The sequence below is a fragment of the Ammodytes marinus genome (assembly GCF_949987685.1).
Source record: "Ammodytes marinus genome assembly, chromosome: 13".
In the NCBI taxonomy this organism is placed as follows: Eukaryota; Metazoa; Chordata; class Actinopteri; order Uranoscopiformes; family Ammodytidae; genus Ammodytes; species Ammodytes marinus.
The window spans coordinates 1,240,716-1,263,913 of record NC_137217.1 but is presented as its reverse complement, the minus strand read 5'-3'; the positions used below and the strand labels follow the sequence as shown (position 1 = coordinate 1,263,913).

General features: G+C 39.1%; 1 protein-coding gene across 1 annotated transcript in view; it reads left to right on the top strand.

The window, feature by feature from the left end:
- Positions 1 to 23,198, top strand: part of snrka (SNF related kinase a) — a 77,634-nt gene that overhangs the window by 41,284 nt on the left and 13,152 nt on the right. The window lies entirely within an intron of this gene.

The following is a 23,198-nucleotide window of genomic DNA, read 5'->3' as shown; positions in this document are numbered from 1 at the left end:
CTACATTAACACTGTGGGTAAATGAGTCTTAGGCAAGTAGCCTAAGTTATTGAGTCCACCCTCCACTTTGGCTGGTGAAAGATGTGTGCTCGGGATCTGTGCTCGTGCAGCGATTCTAGGTATAAAAACTTTACCAACGGCAATTACCGGAAGGAGACGGCACATTACCGCAGTTAAGTTAGCGCGTGTACAAACAGAACATTTCCTGTGCGCCTTCACATTAAAAGCCTGTTAATAGCCAAACGTGAGTTGACTTTTATTTTGAAGCCGGTAAGAACAGGAAGTTAGCGCTTTTTTCTAGCTTGAAAGGCAACTCCTTCAGCTGCAGAGAGCAGTCAACAGTTAGCCTAGTCTATTTAAACAAAGTTTTAAATAAGCCACTGAAAAGCTACTCCCAACAACCTATTTAATTTATCCTAAATTGTACCAATATGTATACTTATGTATTTAATAGGCTATGTTTAATGTTTTAAAGTTTGGTTTTAATTAACAGAAGGACATTATAATAATAATTCTGAATCAGCAAAAAATTGCAATTGGCAGGTTAGATTCTTTTTTCTAAATTGCAATCAGTGCACCCCTATTCATTTTTCTACAATTATTAGGTCCTACTGCACACACTAGGATATCATATTAATTGTGAATCTCAAATGAGACCAGGATGACATGCTCAAAGGTAATTAGAGCAAAATGCAAGGGTTAAGGTTATGCAAGTTTTCAATCATAGCCTACTTTGTGTGCTACCAAATTTATTTTTGTGCTACTGAATTTTTTTGCTTGCTAGCACCAGTGCTACCACCTAAAAAAATAAGCGTACAGCCCTGATCATAGGTAACCTTTTTTTTTAGGTTACAATTTTTCAGCTCTCCTTAATCAAAAAATACATAGACAAAAGCTGGGCTAGCTTTTTGGCATAAAGTTAAAATGGTTTAAGCCCATGGTTGAGAGCACACAGTGGCAGCAGCAGAGCACACAAGTGGCAGCAGCAGCAGAGCACACAGTGGCAGCTCAACTAAAAGGAAATATATGTATATAATTATCATTGACCAGAAGATTCACCAAGTGTTTGAAGAAGGATTAACCCATTGATGACTATGGCAATCTAGGATGCATGTCCTTAATGCCTGAGGGTTTTCTGAAAAAATAGTATGAATTGTAAAGTCTACCAAAACCTTAATATCTAAGCCTGTGTAGCACATACAAATACATTTAAAAGTTAAGGTTCACAGGTTTTATTTAAACATGCTCCCTTAGCGCTTACAAACCAACACATTTTTCAAAAAATCGTAAAAATTAGATGGGGGAGAAAAAAAAGAATAAATAATATAAAATAATTAAAAATAATGTGCTAAACAAGGTTATAATCCTGCTTCTTTTTAGCATGGATAGTAGTGACTGAGTGTGCAGTGGAGGGATAAAGATAGACAGATATAGGAAGGAGAAGATAGCTTTATTCTATTATCTAGTTCAGTTATCACTGGCACAATAAATCCGATTTCCCAGTACAACTGGAACGCAGACTGACTCCTGCTGTCGGGAGCCGATCAGCTGGTCCAAACGGCTGTATACCACGGAGATGAAAACGAAACTGAAACTTAACTATCGCCTGGCTGGGCTGAATTTGAGTTGGAGCAGCAAAATATAGCCTAAATTCATAAATATTGTTAATAAATAGATGTGTTGTGTGATTTTCGTCAGTAGCCTATAGTAGACCTTGATTCTGCGCTCCGAACCCCACTAACTGTTCTGTAATACACTATCGCCGACACAGCTGGCGTATTTTCTATTATTATTATTTATTTATTAATTTTTTGATTGGCGTGATTTTCGGCAAACCACACATTTTTTGGGTGGTCACGTGGTCTTAAAAAATCAACAAAACCCACCTCATGTGTATTTGAACCAATGACGGTGCATTCTATGTTGCGCACGCCATGAAAATTAGATAAAGTAAAAATGCTGCGCGACGCAGCATCAGACAGGAGATACAATGTGGCATCGCGCAGCAGCCGTCATCAATGGGTTAAAGCAGCAATCCACCTTCACCAGCCCAGGCTAGCTCCACTAGCCTAGGCTAGCTCCAGCAGGCCAGGCTCACCACCTCCACCAACCCAGGCTAGCTCCAGCAGGCCAGGCTAGGCCCACCACCTCCACCAGCCCAGGCTAGCCCCAACAGGCCCGGCTAGGACCACCATCTCCACAAGGCCAGGGTAGCTCCACCAGGCTAGGCTAGGCCCAGGCTTTCAGTAGCAGCCCACTTTTCCTGCATCATGCCACCAAAGGGGAGAAATGATGAGGACATCATCACCTCTGCACAGGTACGTGATCTCCTGGAACAACAGAAGTTATTTTATAAGGAATTACTTCAACAACAAGAGAGTTCATTCAAAGGCTTTGTGCAAATGCTCATGGACTCCTTCAATAAAAGACAATGTCTCAAATGAGGTGTGTGACCTCAAATCCAGTCTAAGTTACACCCAGAAGGATGTGGATGAGTTAAAATCACTTTCCACCAACTTATCTAAAAATTGTAAGGAGCTACACAATGACATTAACACAGTCAACTTAAACCAGAACAACATGAATGGAAAAGCTGATTATCTAGAGAATCATTCTCGCTGCAACAACTTGGTCTTTGAAGGTATTGCTGAATCTGAGCATGAGAAATGGGCAACCTCTGAGGAAAAAATCAGAAACATCGGTTGCGTTCCGAATCGCATACTCTTTCTTTTTTCTATTCTACATACTACATCTGACGATAAAAAGAATCTATTTGGGATGCAGTAATCACACAATTGGGACATACTATGACGGCATAACAATGCGACATGAACTTTGACCTTCTTGCTTATATCCGTCGCAGTTCATCCGCCAAATTTGAAAACTTCAAAATTATTTCTAAATGATGGTTGCCTTAGTGATCCATGACGCCAATCGCCAAGCACGAGAGAGACGTGCTTACAGTCGGAGATCAATCCGGAGAGCTCGGATGTTGTTGCTCTGTAATGTATGTTTTAATTAACTTGAAAACTCTGTATTATCTGTAAAGCTACAAAAAGCATTTCACTGTCATTGTAAATGTAATAATTAGTTAATTTCGATGTTGTTATTCAGTGCAGTCCCCATTGTTGATTAAAATATAGGCTACAAATAAAGTGTATCATTCTAATTCAAATCATATTTATTTGTTTGCTCATACTGTTTGTGGTGAAGCAGAAGAACATTTTCCACTTTGTGGACAATACCTAACTTGGTTATCTTCGAAATGACTTTGTCCAATTCATTTATACATATTAGGTTACTATCTCTACTCAACTAGTCACCATAGGCATGCTACTCTATTCCACACGTAGCAAATGAGATATATGTGTGTGTGTGTGTGTGTGTGTGTGTTTGAAATATTATGACTACCTTTGACTACCTTTCTTGTATGAACACATGTGGCCAAATCAGCGGATTCTGGTATGCATCATTGTATGTATAATCTGGCCATTTCAGTCTTAATATGTAGTATTTGTGTATCTCTTACTGTAAATAAACAATGAAAGTAGCTTTTCTAGCACCAGCCTAACAGTGTTTGCAGGATTTAGAATAGTTATATAACCTATGTAAAACAGTTGGCCCGATATAAAACAGTGAACAGGCAGGATTGAACAGGAATTCAAATAAGTCTTGCATACATCAACATTTGATCTTTTATTTTATAGAACATCCAACCTACAACAACAAACTGCCAGTTAAACCCAACTGTGCCTATCCTCCAGTTATTTTTTGATGGGGTTTCCAACCTCCGCCCTGACCTTCGCCTGACAAGAACCTCCATTCTTGCTCTCACGGCTACTCTTCCGCATGAGTGTGATCATGGATGGGGCAAGGAGCTGGAGGTCCTGGTCTTCCTTTACTGGCTGGCCCATGCAGCCTCATACAGGGTGGTGTCAAGGGCATTTAACATCCCCAAAACCACGGTACACAGGATTGTGCACAAGATCAGCTGGGGGGTGGTAGGTCTGATGAACAGGATCGTCAGGTTTCCTCAACCGGACCAAATGGAGGAAGTCGGTGCTGGATTTGCCCGGGCGGCTGGCTCACCAGCATTTTGCGTGGCAGTTGGTGCTATCGACGGCTGCCATATCCGAATAAAACCCCCTGCAGAGGATGCAGCCTGCTATTTTAATAGGAAGCTGTTTCCATCTATTCAGCTGCAGGCCATATGTGACCATCGAGGGAAGTTCCTTGACGTGTTTTGTGGGTTCCCTGGGTCTGTCCATGATGCACGTGTGTTGAGGAACAGCCCGGTCTACATCCAGCAGCTGTATCCGCCAGAGGGGAGCTGCATCCTGGGAGACAGTGGGTACCCCTGCCTAACTGGCCCCATCCGCCTCATGACACCATATCGGGCCCGTGCTCTGAATCCGGTGCAAGCCCGATTCAATGTGAAGCTGTCCAGAGCCAGGTCCATTATTGAACGTTATACCACTTCCAAGAGGCTGCTGTTGCCTCCCCATCCTCTGTGCTGACCCCTGTTTTAGGACACTTCAGATCCTGCAAATTAGATTTAAAAAAAATTCATTAGTTTAGTGTGGTAAATGTTGTATCAAAGGCAGACAGAGAGCTCCTCACTCACCTTGTATTTTTGTTTCAGATTTTCCCACTTCTTTTTTACCCATGTGGGCAAGACCTTTCCCTGGAGGCCGTTTTCCTCAACAAACATTCTAAAGTGATAGGGAATCCAAAAATTGTCTAATATGTCCAATGATAAATGATCCTTTTATCAAATTTTCAGATAAACTCACTCGAAGCCCTTGATGGCAGCGTTTCGCCGCCCGGTGAAAAGCTCCTGCTTCTCCACCCTCCATTCTATAAGCCGTTCTGTGTTTTCATCAGACCCTAACAATAAAAAATTATGTTCATAACATTAATAATAATCACTGAACATGATGTTAAATAAAGGAAAATGAAGGAAATTAATGAAATGTATCGTTTTTCATCACATACATTGTTTTTTATTATTATGCTTTTCATCTATAAAGTGACTTTCTGTACTCAGACATTTGATACTGCAATTGGACAAACCTTACTGTATACGGTCAGCCTGCGGAGCACACACACATTTGTTTGCGCAAACGTTTGCATATTACTTATCCACCAGTGTCGCATCATTTCACAGGTTGGCTAACAAAGTTAATTACACACTATTAAGTTGTGGATTACACTAAATGCTATGTAGTACATATTATTGTGGAACAGTACTAACTGACAGTTTTTTGTTTTGATTAGTTTTTCTAACTGTATAACTACAAAACTCCTAATTAGGTTACAGTAGGCTATCAGCTTACAGTCACAGTAGTTCGACAGTGTAAACTGTCAAAAGTCTCCATAGGTAAACTACAAACCCATAATATACTAATGTATTACTGTTACTGATCTGCAACACATTTGTAGAACCTTACACTTGAATGGGTTGTCACTCCCTTCTTTAGTTATCGGTCCGTCCGTTTCGGTTTCTCCCATGATTTCTCCGTGGTCAGCGTCCATCTTTTTCTTTTCTTTTTGTTGTCAGCATGGTCGGCTGCTCCCGCTATTTAACGTCACTTCCGCTGCAGTGGATTGTGGGTCAGAATTGCCCAAATAGGATGCATTTTTCAACACTAACAATCTTGGCCGCATGAAGTAGACCATTCGGGTACTTCTAACCATCCTAAATCTGGCCACAAGAATCGGGACATCCTAAATCTTTTTTCTACATACTATATAGTAGAAAGTATGCGATTCGGAACGCAACCATCATCTCTGAAAAGTTGAAACTGGACCACAAACGAATGGAAATTGAGCGTGCTCACCGATCTGGGAAGCCACATGGCCAAGGAGACAAACCAAGGTCCATAGTTGACAAGTTTCTTAGAAACAAGGACAAGTTGGCTGTACTAGAGAAGGCTAAGCTCCTCAAAGGTACTAATAATAACAATAATAATAATGGATTGGATTTATATAGCGCTTTTCAAGGCACTCAAAGCGCTTTACAGGGTTCCAGGTTCCATTCGTTCACACACAGTCATACCGGTGGTGGTAAACTACGATAGTAGCCACTAGGGCTGGGCGATATGGACCAAATCTTATATCACGATATAGGTAATTTTATATCACGATATGGATTTATATCACGGTATAGTATTTTTCCTTTCAATTCAATGGATTACAATAACCGTACTGAACTTTAATCACATTAGATTATTTTCATCTTTTGCTTGGAATTTAAATTTCCATACAAAATAAAAACTGGTGCAAAATACCACACCAGTCTGGCTTTAGTCAGTCAGTGCAAAATAAAAATGACAGCATCAACCAAATAGCCTACATTTTCCAATTGATAGTAGCCTATATCAAAATAATGAAAGACTTGAATTTTCCTGCAGTATTTGCTCATCTTCATTTAAAAAAGCTGTCAAAATTAACTAATGAGCAAATGTCTGGTAATACTTTAACTCCAGTTTAATACTTTCAAGTTTGACATGTTTTAAAGTTACATAAAACCAGCCTTGCCCGTCCAACAATAACAGCACGGGGGTGAAGCCCCGAGTAGGCTAAAGATGTCACGAGAGCTAACCCATGTAGTTTGCGGCTTAAAACAAGCCAATTCTGCGTCACGGCAACAGCACGCTGAAGCAGCAAGCAAGTTTCCTTTACCCGATGGCATTTTTGACCGTTAATACCAGCTGCGCTGCCACCGTGACACGGAGTTGGTTTGTTAACTGTAGTGATGGCGCACCGGAGCTAGACAGCTAGAGCAACAGATGAGGCTTCTTCTGTTGAGGGTAGAGAAGCTGTATTGCAGCCCAGAACTCTGCTGCCTCTGTGTGGCACGGCGGTGTAACTGCAGTGTAACTGTAGGGACTCGGAGGGACAGCTGCCTCCCGCTCTATCTATGCTCCCGCCACATGAACTTTTATTCTCTGCTGTATAAACGGTATGGCCAAATCTCTCCCGGTAGACACTTTCATATCGTCCACGATATGATATCGTCATATCGCCCAGCCCTAGTAGCCACAGCTGCCCTGGGGCAGCGAGGCCATTCCCTCCTACCACCACCTCAAACACACAGCAATCATACACATTCACTCAACACAAACATCAAACATCTTTATTAATGAAGACTATTATGAAGCTGTCCGGCTGAAAGAACTGATTCCAGCATTGAAAGAGGCCAGACAAAGAGGGGACATCGCGTATCTGCGATATGATAAGCTGATCACTCATCGTCGTTTCAACACAAACACTGAAAATGGTAATTAACTCAAGCAAATGCATTTTAATTAGGGCTGTCAAATTAACGCGTTAATTTCGATTAGAAAAATTAACGCGATTAAAAAAATTAACGCAGATTAATCGCACTTCTATAATGCCTTTTGACCCGGTGCAAAAGTGGTGCGGAGCTGCACCTGTAGCTCGCCGGGCCGGGCGCGTGGGTTAAAGGGAGAAAGGTAAAGAGAGAAGCAAGGGAAAGGGGCCGACTCGAGGGCTCTATGGACGGTTTATGGGATGCATGAAGGTAGAAAGACATCTTACTTAATTCTCCGCAGTGTCCGTGCATTATTTATTTAGTGGGTGCAACAATGTAGGCTAGGTTCACAGAGTAGGCCATATCTCTCAATCTTCCTCCAATTTTGTTTGCTAGCTGTCTAGCACCCGCCCCGTGTGTGTGTGTGTGTCAATATTTTTGCCTATGAGTAGGCTACGAAATGGTGGCAGTGCAGCGCTGTCTGTTGTGGGAGATGGAAAGTCGTAATTTTGTCTGCTTGTTTTTTTGAGAAAATTCGGCGCTAGTTCATGTATAAAGCTGGCTGAGGGGAGGAGACAGAAGTTACGAGAGACGGAGAGCGAGCGCGCGCAAGAGAGAGAGAGACAGAGAAACAAACTGTAGTAGGCTATACAGCTGTTTATAAACAGGTGTAAAAGTGTCATAAAAGTATGCGATTAATTTAGATTAATTAATCACAGAGCCTGTAATTAATTAGATACATTTTTTTAATCGCTTGACAGCCCTAATTTTAATGTAACAGAAAAACAAAGAATAATTGTGGTACTTGTGTCTGACAGTCCTAACAGTAACCACAGTTCAACAGTTAATTATAGTATGCTATTTAATCCATTTGAACTAAACAAACATGAAAAAAATCATCATTATTTAGATTTTGACCCTGATAGGAATTTTCAATCTGATAACTTGCCATATTCATCTGAATATTACAATGAAATCCGTTTTAATCATCTAATTGAAGCATTTCCGGTAGAATGTAAGCTATTTTCAGTATTACACTTAAATATGCGCAGTCTTCCTAAAAATTATGATCAATTGGTACATTATTTATCATTGTTAAATCATGAGTTTTCTGTAATTGTCCTAACTGAGACATGGCTTACAAAAGAATCTAAAGAAACGGGCATGTATGAGCTGCGAACATATAACTCTACTCTACTCATTTTGTCAGACAAGTCAGGTCTGGGGGAGGAGTGTCCGTCTTTGTCCATCAAAAATTTTAATTTGTTAATCGACTTGACCTTTGTTTAAAGTGTGATGAAGTGGATGTTGAATCTGTTTTTATTGAAATCTTGTCTTAACCCTCTGAGCCCTGAGGGCATTTTCTCGATTTTACATGCTTTTATAAATTACCATTTTAGAGGGCAAGTAGATAACATAATACCCAGCTGATTCATATTAAAATGTTCAGAACACTCTCAGCTCTCAGTTAGGAAGGTTAAAGTTTGCCCTAGTCCAATGTTAAAAAAAATATATTTTGACATAAATGTTGAAATTTGAAGTCCGATTTTTGAAAAATTTCGAAATTTGTGTGAAATAATACCTTTATTCATCTGATTGAATTATTTTGGCTCTTGAAATTGCTTCTCCAAAACATTAGCTTCTAAAATGTACTAGAATGTTTCCTTAAAAAGGTTGGGAAGAGCAAAAAACATGACTAAAATGATCTTTTTGTCCAAACGTTTTTTGGTTTTTTGGTTCTCGATTTTACATGCTTTTATAAATTACCATTTTAGAGGGCAAGTAGATAACATAATACCCAGGTGATTCATATCAAAATGTTCAGAACACTCTCAGCTCTCAGTGAGGAAGGTTCAATTTTGCCCTAGTCCAATGTAAAAAAAAAATATTTTGACATAAATGTTGAAATTTGAAGTCCGGTTTTTGAAAAATTTCGAAATTTGTGTGAAATAATACCTTTATTCATCCGATTAAATTATTTTGGCTCTTGAAATTGCTTCTCCAGAACATTAGCTTCTAAAATGTACTGGAATGTTTCCATAAAAAGGTTGGGAAGAGCAAAAAACATGACTAAAATGATCTTTTTGTCCAAACGTTTTTTGGTTGAGATCTAAGGGCATTTTCTCGATTTTACATGCTTTTATAAATTACCATTTTAGAGGGCAAGTAGATAACATAATACCCAGCTAATTCATATTAAAATGTTCAGAACACTCTCAGCTCTCAGTTAGGAAGGTTCAATTTTGCCCTAGTCCAATGTAAAAAAAAAATATTTTGACATAAATGTTGAAATTTGAAGTCCGATTTTTGATAAATTTAGAAATTTGTGTGAAATAATACCTTTATTCATCTGATTGAATTATTTTGGCTCTTGAAATTGCTTCTCCAAAACATTAGCTTCTAAAATGTACTAGAATTTTTCCATAAAAAGGTTGGGAAGAGCAAAAAACATGACTAAAATGATCTTTTTGTCCAAACGTTTTTTGGGTTGAGATCTAAGGGCATTTTCTCGATTTTACATGCTTTTTATAAATTACCATTTTAGAGGGCAAGTAGATAACATAATACCCAGGTGATTCATATCAAAATGTTCAGAACACTCTCAGCTCTACATTAGGGAGTTTCACTTTTGTCCTAGACCAATGTGAACAAAAATATTTTGACACAAATGCTGCAATTTGAAGTCAGATTTTTGAAAAATGTGGAAACTTATGTGAAATAATACCTTTATTCACCAGGACAAATTGTTTTGGCTCTTGAAATTGCCTCTCCAAAACATTAGCTTAGCGAAGGAATACAATAATTGACTAATGTTAACATGCTAATACTAAAATGAAATATGAATAGTGTGGATGCAGGAGAACTTCAGATGCTGCCAGAGGAAGGACCTGATCCACACCGTCTCGTCTCCACCAGGGAAAACTGGAAGAGTACACACAGACAACAAATGAGCCAAGAAAAGTGAACAGGCATGAAAACAAAAAGACTATCCTGCTGAGAGAAAGCATTATCCCCATTTACAAAGCATTAGCTTCTATAATGCACTGTCATTTTCCAAAAAAAAGTTGGGAAGTGCAAAAAACATGACTAAAATCAAATTTGCCAAAATACAAATAGTCTCTTACTCTACTTTGACCACATATGAGGAATTAAGCAAAATGAGACTGAATAATGACTTGATACTAGTGTTGTTTTTGTCAACGAAATGTATGACAAAATATCGTCGTCAACGAACATTTATCACGTGACAGAAACGAGACGAGATGCAACGTAAATGGTGGTCATGTGACGAAGACTATAATCAAATATATAATGCTTTATTGTTGACTAATAAAAACGGGACTAAATGTGGTTTACAAAAACAAAAACTGACATTACAGCATCGTAAGAGAGGCCGTGTCCGGAGGGGATGTCACTTTTCCCTGTGTAAATGTTAAAATCTATGGTGTAGCCATTGCTTGAGTCCGCCAAAACGAACAATTTGAAACCCCACTTAGTAGGTTTGGCCTTCATGTATTGAGTCATTCCGGTTTTAGCCTGAGGCAACCATCCTTTCATCCACGGCTAGGTTTTTGTATGGATGAAAATAGGTCTTTGCTGCGGTTTTGATCAAATTGAGGAGAGGTTTGACCCTGAAGAGTTTGTCGAATTGTGGCGTTCCCTTCTTCCTATCATTGTTTACATCTTCATCTGGATCACTTATGTGTAAGTTCCAGGAGATGACACCAAATCTGTCCCTACTCATGACTGTTGCGGCAAATGGACAGGTTAAACTGTGGTTCTGCCTCCAGTAATCAGCAATGTGGTGTAGTCTAACCAGGGCCATGTAAAAGAGGAGTCCAATGTACTTGTAAAACTCCTCAACTGTCAAATCAGTCAATTTAAACTTTTTACCCATGGCAATTTTTTTGGCAGCCTGTTTGTTTGTGTTACAGAGTGTGTGTACAGTGTGTGCAGTGAAAAACAATTTGAAGAGCTCAATTGGTGTGTAGAAGTGCGTGCCTAGCTGTGGGCCAGGGGTGCGTGCAGGTTGAAACCTGGAGACAGGAGGAGCGGTGTCCTGGTCTTTCTCAGTCTTTCAAGCCCGCTGCTGCGTAGGGGGTGCTGGTGGAGTTGGGACACGGGACGTCTTTGCGGGTGGTTCTCCTCTTCTCCTGGACCTGGTGCTGCCACAGATTCACAGAAATCAGTCTCATTATCTCATAACAAAAATATTCAAACTTCACAACTTGTATTTGCAAACAACAGTGTAATAAAAGTCGATGCAAAAACATTTCCATTCTGTACTATTTGTAAATTGTAAAGGGAAATACTTTTACACAGAATACACACCTATTACTATTATTTTCAAACAAAAGTAAACAAAAGTAGTGCTATCAATAGAGAAATCAGTCCCTGTAATGTCAAGAAATGCAAAATTCAAGCTATCTTACATTTACACACAGAGCTTCATTTGCAATTTCTAAAATAAATTATTATACCCGTTTATAAACAGCTGTATAGCCTACTACAGTTTGTTTGTTTCTCTCTCTCTCTCGTAACTTCTGTCTCCTCCCCTCAGCCAGACTAAATGACGGCTTTCCATCTCCCACAACAGACACCGCTGTGTGTGTGTGTCAAAATATTGACACACACACACACCCCGGGTGTCCATTTATGCGAGACAGCTAGCAAACAAAATTGAGACACACGGGGGAGATTGTACTGTTTTGAACCTAGCCTACATTGTTGCACCCACTAAATCAATAATGCACAGACCTCTACCTTTTGAAAACTATTACTTGTTTTCAAACAACAGAAGGCTGGCGACAAGAGTATACAGCTCTGTCACGTCAGTTCCAAAAAAAAAATCGGTCATGTCACTGACGCAACATTCAAGCTAGTTTACATGTTCACACTTAGCTTCCATTACAAAAACAGACGTTTTGTCAAATACATGCTCTTACCCGTCTTCAAATGGATCCATGTCATCTTCATATTCCTCTTCGTCAAAGCCCTCTTCCTCTGAATCTCGTCGCGGGCCTCAGCTGTCGAACATCCGCGCCATGGTGAAATCGAAATTAGGAGCATGATAGGAGTCCTTTGTTCAGTGATTGTGTATGTTTGACAAGTAATGGGGAGGTCCTTAGTGATTACACTAAGTTGATTGGATGGTTTTTCACAAAATATGACAGCAAGCAGCTCTACCAATCACGCAAGGGAAAGGGCCGATGACGTTTTCGCAAAATGTTGATTGACAAGCGGCTCAGCCAGTAGCGCAAGGGAAAGGGTTGATACATTTTCGCGCCTCTCAGCAACATATCTCTGGCTGTGAGTCACGTAGAATAACGCGAGAATATGTCCCGGAAAGGGGAGAATCTCAGCTTTCCGGTGATATTTAAACCACATTGCTGCGATTTAATAATGTTAAATAATTTATTAAAACATAACGAAATCACCGACAGAACGCCATAGAACGCAGTACTGCGGGCTCCGGGTTCAGAGGTTTAAAATAATAACAAAAATGTGGTCATAGGTGGGGTTTACCGACCACCTGACACTGATATTAATTGTTTCAATAATAGCCTCACAAACAGCCTGGAGCTCATCAACAAGGAAAAGAAAATGTGTCATATTGGTGATTTCAATATTAACCTTTTTTAAAAGTGAAACGCACTCTCCAACAGAAGATTTTTTTGAACCAATTGTATTCAAGTTACTTTTATCCCACTATTATTAAACCTACCAGAATAACGGACAAATCTGCTACACTAATTGATAATATACTATTAAATTCCAGTGGTGTTTTCTCCCGGAGGCCAAGGGAAGCCAGGCTTCCCTGTTTTTTAGGCTGTAGTTGTCATCCAATAAAAACATGCGTGCGTGCGTGCGTGCGTGCGCGTGTCTCTCAATATTTTTGCCTATGAGTACGACGATGGTGAATGAATCGGCATAAGCATCTGTGGCAGTGCAGCGGTCTGTTGTGGAGACAGAAGTTACGAGAGACGGAGAGAGAGAGAGAGAGTGAGAGAGAGAGTGAGTGAGAGAGAGCGAGAGAGAAACAAACTGTAGTAGGCTATACAGCTGTTTATAAACAGGTATAAAAGTGTCATAAAAGTATGCGATTAATTTAGATTAATTAATCACAGAGCCTGTAATTAATTAGATTCATTTTTTTAATCGCTTGACAGCCCTAATTTATATTAACAGTTTCGGTAATCTTTGGTGCTGTGTTGCTGTCATTTCTTCCCCATTTCTCTCCTCACGTTGAGCATTTCACAATGCGCGAAACAGCGCCCCTTTACATTTAGATTCTGAAGACGCGGCGAAACACGACACTGCACACTGTATGTCTGCGAGGAAGCCAAGGGAAGCCAGGCCGAGCTGGCTTCCCTTGGTAAAAAAAAAGAAAAAGAATTGACCAATCAGGTGAGGACACTGCCCTCCTGTGATTGGTCAGGAGGGTGTCAGGAGGGTGCCAAGGGAAGCCATTCGGCCTTTGGCTTCACACCAATCAAATCAAAGCATCATTATCAACGTCACTGAAATTTAACAACAATAACAATAGCGGGAGATTAGCATGTTTGCATTGTTATCATATTAGCAAGAACAGTTATGGAGGGTGGAGATTTTGAGTATTTAGTAACAAATTATTTTACCAAACTGCCAATTGAAAAGCCATTAAAAATCAAATCTGACGGCAGGTCAATGCGTGTGGAGAGAAAGAAAGTTTATCGCACTTTCCGTGAGGAGAACTATGTCTGCACCGAGTGGCTAGCTGGTAGCGGCAAACTTCAGCTAATGGCCTTCCTCTACAAATAGTGAGTAAAATACACACCTTCTCCCGGCGCGGGTTAACTGTTCCCTTAACTGTCTGTGTAGCTATGTGTGTTGTGTTTTGTGTTATTTTATTGCTAATTGTGCCTTGATTGCCTGGATTAAGTTGCATTGGTAGGCCTACTGTATATCCACTGAAGTTGTTCTGGGTTGTCTTAAGTAGGCTATAGTGTTGTAATGAATATTTGGCTTAAACGAAAAGGATGTCTCGAAAGTGTGTATGTCAAGCACCTACAACTGATTGTGTGAGTCGTGTCTCACGTGAACGTGAAACTTAAAATAGCCTAAAACGTCCCCTAATTATATTGTGAATGAATTTGAATCTGCATTGGGCATTAAGCGGCTAGTTGTGCATTCCGGTCGGGGTGGGGGGGTGCATTTATAATAAAATGTATAATTTATTAAGACGATAAGGAGTTGTGTGAGTGAGAGAGAGAGTGAGTGAGAGAGAGAGAGAGAGAGCGAACGAGCGGTGTCGGACAGATTACAGGCGTGTAAATCCTGGTAAAGTGACCAGGCGCTATAATAGCTCTTGTAGTTACATTAAATACAAGCTGCGACGTAGCCTACCCTTTTCTGTCCCCCACCTTCCAATAAACATGTAGATTAAAGGTGTTGTCTCACTTGGCTTCCTCAAAAAAAATCCCCACGCCACGCCACTGTTAAATTCTCTCAATTATGGAACAAAAACGGGAATTTTATTTACTGAAATATCTGATAATTTTCCAGTATTTCAAATTGTTGTTTAAGACGGTCTGAAGGTAAAGGACAAGTCTTCGACAATTTACAGAAATTTCAATTAAAAAAATAAATCCAAATTTAAAACAATGATGAAGAAGGTTTCCTTTGAAAGGGTTTATATGGAGAGTAATGCAAACTCCGCTTATCAAACATTTAATTAATTATTTAACTCAGCTTTTAGTAAATGTTTTCCCTTAGTTACTCGGTCTGTTGACACTAGGAAAGAATTGAATAATCCCTGGTTTTCTTCTGGTCTGAAAAAGTCCTCCATTATCAAGAACAAACTCCATAGAAAATATATTTCATACTCCCTTTAAATTTGGCAACTTATAAATCATACAAAAACAAATACAATCATCTCCTTAGAGCTGTCGAGAAAAGGTACTCTAGTGATCAGTTTGCTAAATCTGAAAGTAATACAGGTCCTTCTCATATAATTAGCATATTGTGATAAAGTTCAATATTTTCTGTAATGTACTGATAAACATTAGACTTTCAAATATTTTAGATTCATTACACACAACTGAAGTAGTTCAAGCCTTTTATTGTTTTAATATTGATGATTTTGGCAAAGAAATTAAGAAAAACCAAAAATCCCTATCTCAAAAAATTAGCATATTTCATCCGACCAATAAAAGAAAAGTGTTTTAATACAAAAAAGTCAACCTTCAAATAATTATGTTCAGTTATGCACTCAATACTTGGTCGGGAATCCTTTTTGCAGAAATGACTGCTTCAATGCGGCGTGGCATGGAGGCAATCAGCCTGTGGTACTGCTGAGGTGTTATGGAGGCCCAGGATGCTTCGATAGCGGCCTTAAGCTCATCCACAGTGTTGGGTCTGGTGTCTCTCAACTTCCTCTTCACAATATCCCACAGATTCTCTATGGGGTTCAGGTCAGGAGAGTTGGCAGGCCAATTGAGCACAGTAATACCATGGTCAGTAAACCATTTACCAGTGGTTTTGGCACTGTGAGCAGGTGCCAGGTCTTGTTGAAAAATGAAATCTTCATCTCCATAAAGCTTTTCAGCAGATGGAAGCATGAAGTGCTCCAAAATCTCCTGATAGCTAGCTGCATTGACCCTGCCTTTGATAAAACACAGTGGACCAACACCAGCAGCTGACATGGCACCCCAGACCATCACTGACTGTGGGTACTTGACACTGGACTTCGGGCATTTTGGCATTTCCTTCTCCCCAGTCTTCCTCCAGACTCTGGCACCTTCATTTCCGAATGACATGCAAAATTTGCTTTCATCCGAAAAAAGTACTTTGGACCACTGAGCAACAGTCCAGTGCTGCTTCTCTGTAGCCCAGGTCAGGCGCTTCTGCCGCTGTTTCTGGTTCAAAAGTGGCTTGACCTGGGGAATGCGGCACCTGTAGCCCATTTCCTGCACACGCCTGTGCACGGTGGCTCTGGATGTTTCTATTCCAGACTCAGTCCACTGCTTCCGCAGGTCCCCCAAGGTCTGGAATCGGCCCTTCTCCACAATCCTTCTCAGGGTCCAGTCACCTCTTCTGGTTGTGCAGCGTTTTCTGCCACACTTTTTCCTTTCCACAGACTTCCCACTGAGGTGCCTTGATACAGCACTCTGGGAACAGCCTATTCGCTCAGAAATTTCTTTCTGTGTCTTACCCTCTTGCTTGAGGGTGTCAATGATGGCCTTCTGGACAGCAGTCAGGTCAGCAGTCTTACCCATGATTGCGGTTTTGAGCAATGAACCAGGCTGGGAGTTTTTAAAAGCCTCAGGAATCTTTTGCAGGTGTTTAGAGTTAATTAGTTGATTCAGATGATTAGGTTAAGAGCTAAGAGCTTTTTTGAGATAGGAATTTGGGGTTTTCATGAGCTGTATGCCAAAATCATCAGTATTAAAACAACAAAAGACCTGAAATATTTCAGTTGGTGTGCAATGAATCTAAAATATATGAAATTCAATTATTATCATTACATTATGGAAAATAATCAACTTTATCACAATATGCTAATTATATGAGAAGGACCTGTATTAAAGATACATGGAAGATTATTAAGCAACTCCTTCAAAAGAAAAAGGCCTCCTTAAATTATCTTTCATCTTTTAAAGATGGAAATTCTTCTTTAACTGATCCATTTGATATAGCTTGCAAGTTTTTCTCAAGCATTGGTACATCTCTTTCCAAAACAATAGTTGATACAAAGGCTGATCCATTAGATTATATTAAGGGCTCTTTTCCAGAGTTTAATCATTTTAATCTTCCTGATGTTAAGGAGGTAACTGATATTATATCCAAACTCAAAGATTCAGCTCCAGGTCATGATTGTATTCGTTCATCCCTAATAAAGGAAGTCAGTTAATTTATTGTTTATCCTTTAACATTCGTTTTTTGCACAATCAATGAAAACTGGCATTATACCTTCTGACTTGAAAATCGCCAAGGTTATACCTTTATTCAAAGCAGGGGATCCAGGATCCCTTACAAATTACCATCCAATTTCACTCTTGCCATATTTTTCGAAAATTTTGGAGAAACTGGTATATAAAAGGATCCTTGAGCACTTTAATAAACACAATGTTCTCTATAAACATCAATACGGATTCCGAAAGAATCATGCAACTTATATGGCCCATTTAGAATTAATTTATAGGATACAGCTTTAGATAGAAATGAGTTTGCAATAGGTATATTTTTAGATCTTTCTAAAGCTTTTGATAAGGTTAATCACGATATTTTGCTTTCAAAATTATTTAAATATGGTCTTCTGGCACTGTCCATAAGTGGCTTTATAACTATGTTAAAAACAGAAAACAGTGTGTTCATATTAACGGTCATGATTCCACAAGAAACTGCATACAACATGGGGTACCTCAAGGATCCATATTGGGACCTTTATTATTTCTCATTTATATAAATGATATTGCGCAGGTTTCGGAATCCATATTCCCTTTGCTTTTTGCAGATGACACCAGCCTTGTTTTCTCTCATAGAGACCTAAAAAGTCTAATAGAGGAGCTAAATCATAATCTTATCCAGTTCTCAAGCTGGTTCCAAACAAACAAGTTATCTTTAAATGTCAAAAAGTCCAATTTCATGTTATTTGCTGAAAAAGATTCATGACAATGACCAAATTAAACTTTATATAAATGATGAAGAAATAATTAAAGTCTCATCAACATGTTTTTTGGGTGTTATTATTGAAGATAAACTCTCCTGGAGAGAACAGGTTGGTCTTGTCTGCAACAAGGTAACTAAATCACTTGGGATCCTTAGAAAAATAAGAGTTTTTGTTCACAAGTCATGTTTATTAACATTATACTACATTCTGATCTATCCATATTTAACATACTGTAATATTGTTTGGGCGAGTACATTTTCATCTTACCTAAATAAAATTGTGCTACTGCAGAAAAGGTATGGGCATAATTAATCGATTAATCGATCATTGCTCGTTAAGAATATTGTCGATCACGTGAAATTGTTATCGATCATATAGCCGTTGTGTTGCGCAGTGTGAGTCCGGCAGCACAGCAATTAGTTTCACTATGTGGCAGCACCAAAGACTGTATGGGCAGCAATTTAACATCCTACCAGCAGGGGGAGATACTTAACTAGTAGTAGGAGACAACAGAACAGGCTCAGGCAGCAGCCTGCGAGCTGCCGTAGATCTCAAAACATAAACAGGAAGAAGTTAAGGAGAAGTTTGGCATCGGACCGGACAGCTTTAGAACCGAAAATAACTAAGTTCATTAAGCATTGTGAAACCTAAGTACAACACTTAAACAAACCGAATTATGTACCACTTGTACATTGAAGCCTACATCCGACCCTGTTAAACGTGTCACGTTAGCGCTGTTAGCATTAGCAGCTAACTTTAGCGTCTATGCTTTCCTACTTCGCCTTCATCAGGGAAATAATTTGCACATTTTGTCTATTAGATGAAGTAAGGTTAGGTCCTTTACCACTCAGAGAAACGTGCCGTGCCCTTATGCAGTCTTTGGCAGCATCTTAGGAGGCGCATATGTGTTTAAACTTTAAAGGTATCGTAGCATTGGCTCCTTTTTAGCTCATAGCCTCGGGCTTTCACCAGCGCCGCATTTTATTATTATTTTATTTTAAAAAGTTGCCTTGTCTTAATAGATTGTTGTTTGCCTAGAAGATCTTGGAATAAAGATGTAATTGAGTAAAAACCTCTTGTATAGGGGAGAATGGGGTAAGTAGGCACACTTTTTACTCTAGTGAGAATTGCTCATCACCAAAACATCTGTCAATAGCCATTCCTACATTAAATTGAAGCTTAAGGTGTTGGCTAGAAATGTGTGTCTCTCTTTTTTTCCAACTTATTGTAATGAAGAAGTAATTTACCATCAAAGACACTCTGACACATTGTGACAACCAACCCCATCAAGGGGTCGGTTGTCACACACTATGGGGTTGTTTGTCACAATGTTATCTTAATGGGAAAAATCTTAAAAAGAAGGCAAGGAGGCAGAACCAAATTTGAATGTTTAATTGCATTGTCAAGTTGACAAATAGGCCTACATAACGTTCTGTAGCCTTGGCAGCTGGTCTAGTTTGGGATGCACTGGGTTGTTTTGATTTTGTTGCCCTTTTTTCTTTTGCTTGCTAGCTGCCTTTTCCTGCTCTATTCTTTCCTTCTCTGGGGTGTCAGTGAGGATACAGCTTGACAATTTATTTCGTTATTGGGTTCCTTTTCTGGCAGCAGCCTTGAGATAACATGTGACAACCACCCCCCAAAAAATTTGACGGCCAACCCCAACTTGAATTTCTTGCTAGCATCAAGGCCAACAACCATCTGACAACTAATTAGCTTGCTAACCACAATCTAAACTATAGTTTATCCTTCACACTTTCTGAGGGTAACAAGTGTTTTGTTATAAACCCATTGTGTAAAAGCCTAGAAGAAAAATACTGAGAAGCAAAATATTTTGAATTTGACATGAAAAACACAAAACATCCTCTCACCTGAAATGCAGCTGTCTTCCTCCAAGGAAGTCTATGTATGTGACCTCTGATCCCAATTCTGGACCTTTTTTATATCAACATTTCAGAGCTAGCGCGCTCTGGTGGCGAGATATAACGAATGTGACATCCAACCCATGTGACAAATTACCCCGTTCTCCCCTACAGTCTATGGTAAAAACGCTATGTTCTGTTGGCATTTTTTAATATGTAAAAAAAAGATAACGATTGCTCGATAATTGCTCGTTAATTTTCCCGATGATCGATCAATTGAATTTCTTAAAATGCCCATCCCTATTAGCGACCTTCTCAAAACCTCTGGTACCAAGTGCACCACTTTTTTATAAATTGAAGTTATTGTCTATTTTTGATATAAATATTCTCCAAATTTGCACTTTTGTTTTTAAGGTGAGATACAAATTGACAGATTTACCTTATATTATTTTTTTTTTCAAACTCAAAATTTCATAATAATTGTACTAGACAAGCTGAAAATCTCCATCTGCCACTGTATAAATCTTCCCGCAGTCAATCTTGCATTAAATACCGTGGCGTCATACTATGGAATGAAAATATACATTTACTTGATTCTTCTATAACATTGACCATATACAAAAAGAGACTGCAAAATTCCATGCTATCAAAAGCAATTAGTTTAAAACAAGAATTTGATTTATATATTTAACATGATTGTCTGCTTGTTTGGTTTAAACCCATTAGTATGCATCACTACACTTTGATTTGTTCTAACTGATTTAAACTGATTATCTATCTTTTTTTTTTCTTTTTTATTACTGTCTTGGGTTTTGTTCTGAATTTCTGTGATTGTTTTGTATTGTTTATTTTTTCATTTATACATATGTTTTTGTGTGTGTGTGTGTGCGCGCTTGTGTGCTGATCTGCTCGTATGCTGATCTGCTCGTATGCTAGTGTGTAAGCATATGAGCAGTAATATTAATATGTCAATTTATTTTGGGTGTGGTTCTACATAAGCCTGTACAGGTTTCTGCCACACCCACACATGTATTTTAAATGTTTCTACTTTTTTTAAATCGATTTGTATGTGGAACAAATAAACTAAAACTAAACACGACCGGACTGGTGAAACCGGAAACTGACCCAAGCCTACGCAACACATAGGGCCGGTTTCACAGACAAGGCTTAAACCTAGTCCGAGACTAAAATGCCTGTTTGAGCTGGATTATTTCAAAGCCACTTGCACAGACTCAGTTTAAAATAGTCCTAGATTAAAGCTATTCTGGATTAAACAAAGTCACTTGCAAGACTGTCGACTAGAGCTACTCTAGGTCTAAATTTGATCTTAAATTAATCCTCCAAGCGGGCAGGTTTAACTTCAGTTTAGTGGTGTTTGTGAGAGAGCATGGACTATTTGGAATATCTAAATGAAGACCAACTCCCACTGCAGAGGCCAGACAGAAGAGTACTTGTGGATAGGTCTTATCCAAAACGTTTATTTGGTGAACTTACATTTCGAGACTGCTTTCAATATGGAAAATGCACTGGAAATAACAACTTTGCTTGACCTTATTAGATGGATGCATTTAAATTGAAGATGTATTCAGCACAATACAATGAGTGTGTAACGGTGAATGGTGCAGGTTATGGATATGGTCCGATAGCAATAGCTCCAGTTAGCAGAAAGACACGGTAGGCAACTTGTGGGATTCTCCACATGGTACTTTAATTACACATTGACCATATCAAGCCAGGTCTCTACGGCACTATATCTATTAAGCATACATGCGTTCAGGAACATAGTCCGAGATTCCTGCCTACACCAACTCCTTACAAAATAAAGAATACAAAACGGAGACTTCACTCGTAGACTGTATAGTTACTCGAAAAAGCAAGAAGCACATGCTCTTCTTCTTCATGTTCAACATTAGATTCCACAACAAACAAAGGGAGGCGCCACCTAGTGGCGCTACATGTATAAAACCGACTGTTACAAGTGTCTAAAACAATTCTGTTTTCAAATGTGGTTGTTGTGATTTAAAATATGAATATGAAACAAAATGACAAAACACAACTTGAACACCTTTTTATTTTCTACTTATATCTTCACTGTGATTAGTAATCACAATTGTCTCAGTCATCTTGTTTGAATCATAGCTCTCTCTTCCAACTTCATGTCATACAGTTTACGCTCTCTGGACTTTCTTTCCACCTCTGTCCCCAGAACCCGTACTGAGTTTGGGAAGAGGGCTTTCATGTACTCTGCTCCCACCGCCTGGAACACTATTAAAAAAACACTCAAATTGCAGGAACTCATCACTAAGAATGATTTTTAAAACTTTTCTCATTGCTTCAAAATTGTTCTTCTTCACCTTCTGGTATGTATTTGTCTCTGTTTTCTCATGTCTGTGTTTTCTTCTTATGTTTGTCTTATATTTCATTCATTCTAACTGCTGCCCTTTTCTGCCAGGCTTTGCTCGGAAAAGAGGTCATTTGACCTCAAGCAATTTTGCCTGGTAAAATAAAGGTTAAATAATGTCCAATTCCACCTGTAGAATTTTCATTTTCATGTAATTTTCATTAAATATAATGTCAAAATTATAAATGAGAAAGATGTGAAATACCGATAATAATGAAGATAACCTGAAGTTGATGTATTGTTCTCTTAGTAACATTTTCATTAATTGAATTTGTTGCAAATTGCGGCCCAACTATTTATTTGCTCAGTCCCAGCAGTATGGCTTTTAGATTCAATAACCGGATGGTTTCAAACAAATTTTTTAAGCGATTTTTTTTCAAATTCATTAAAGTTTATTGACATGATTTTTTTTAGCCTCTGCCATTGTTTTTTCTCACAAGCAATGGTGTTTCTGCTCCACTCCGGGTTTTTATGATCACCGTTGGACCAGCAGCATGTGCTCATGGGCAGGTGTTTACAATCAGGCTTACTTACCTTACTCCAGGACTTCATAGTCTCAGACAAACTAAGCCAAATTTAAGCCATATCCATGACAGTGATTTAAACGTCCCAGTTTAACTAGTCCACATTAAGGCCTACTCCTGGCTTAATCTAGGCCCTGTCTGTGAAACCGGCCCATAGTGTAATTGACCCACTCCAATTGGCTTATCAGGGAGGAAAAGGGGGTAGCAATGCCAAAGCAACTTTGCTGTATTCCTGAAGGGCGAAAAGACACATCTGCGTTTACGCTTTATTGATTCCTCCTCAGCTTTCAACTGCATGCAGCCCCATATTTAAGCTGCTCCAATCAACGTTGAGCTCCTCCCGACGTCGCTCACTTCGGGATGACAGACAGAGGAAATTAAGATGGATGAAAACATAATAGTCACAGTTTGCTCCCATACATTCTGTGAATAGCCTATGTGTCTGTTGCCTGCTGTGTACAGTTATCAGTTTTGCTTTATGAACCAA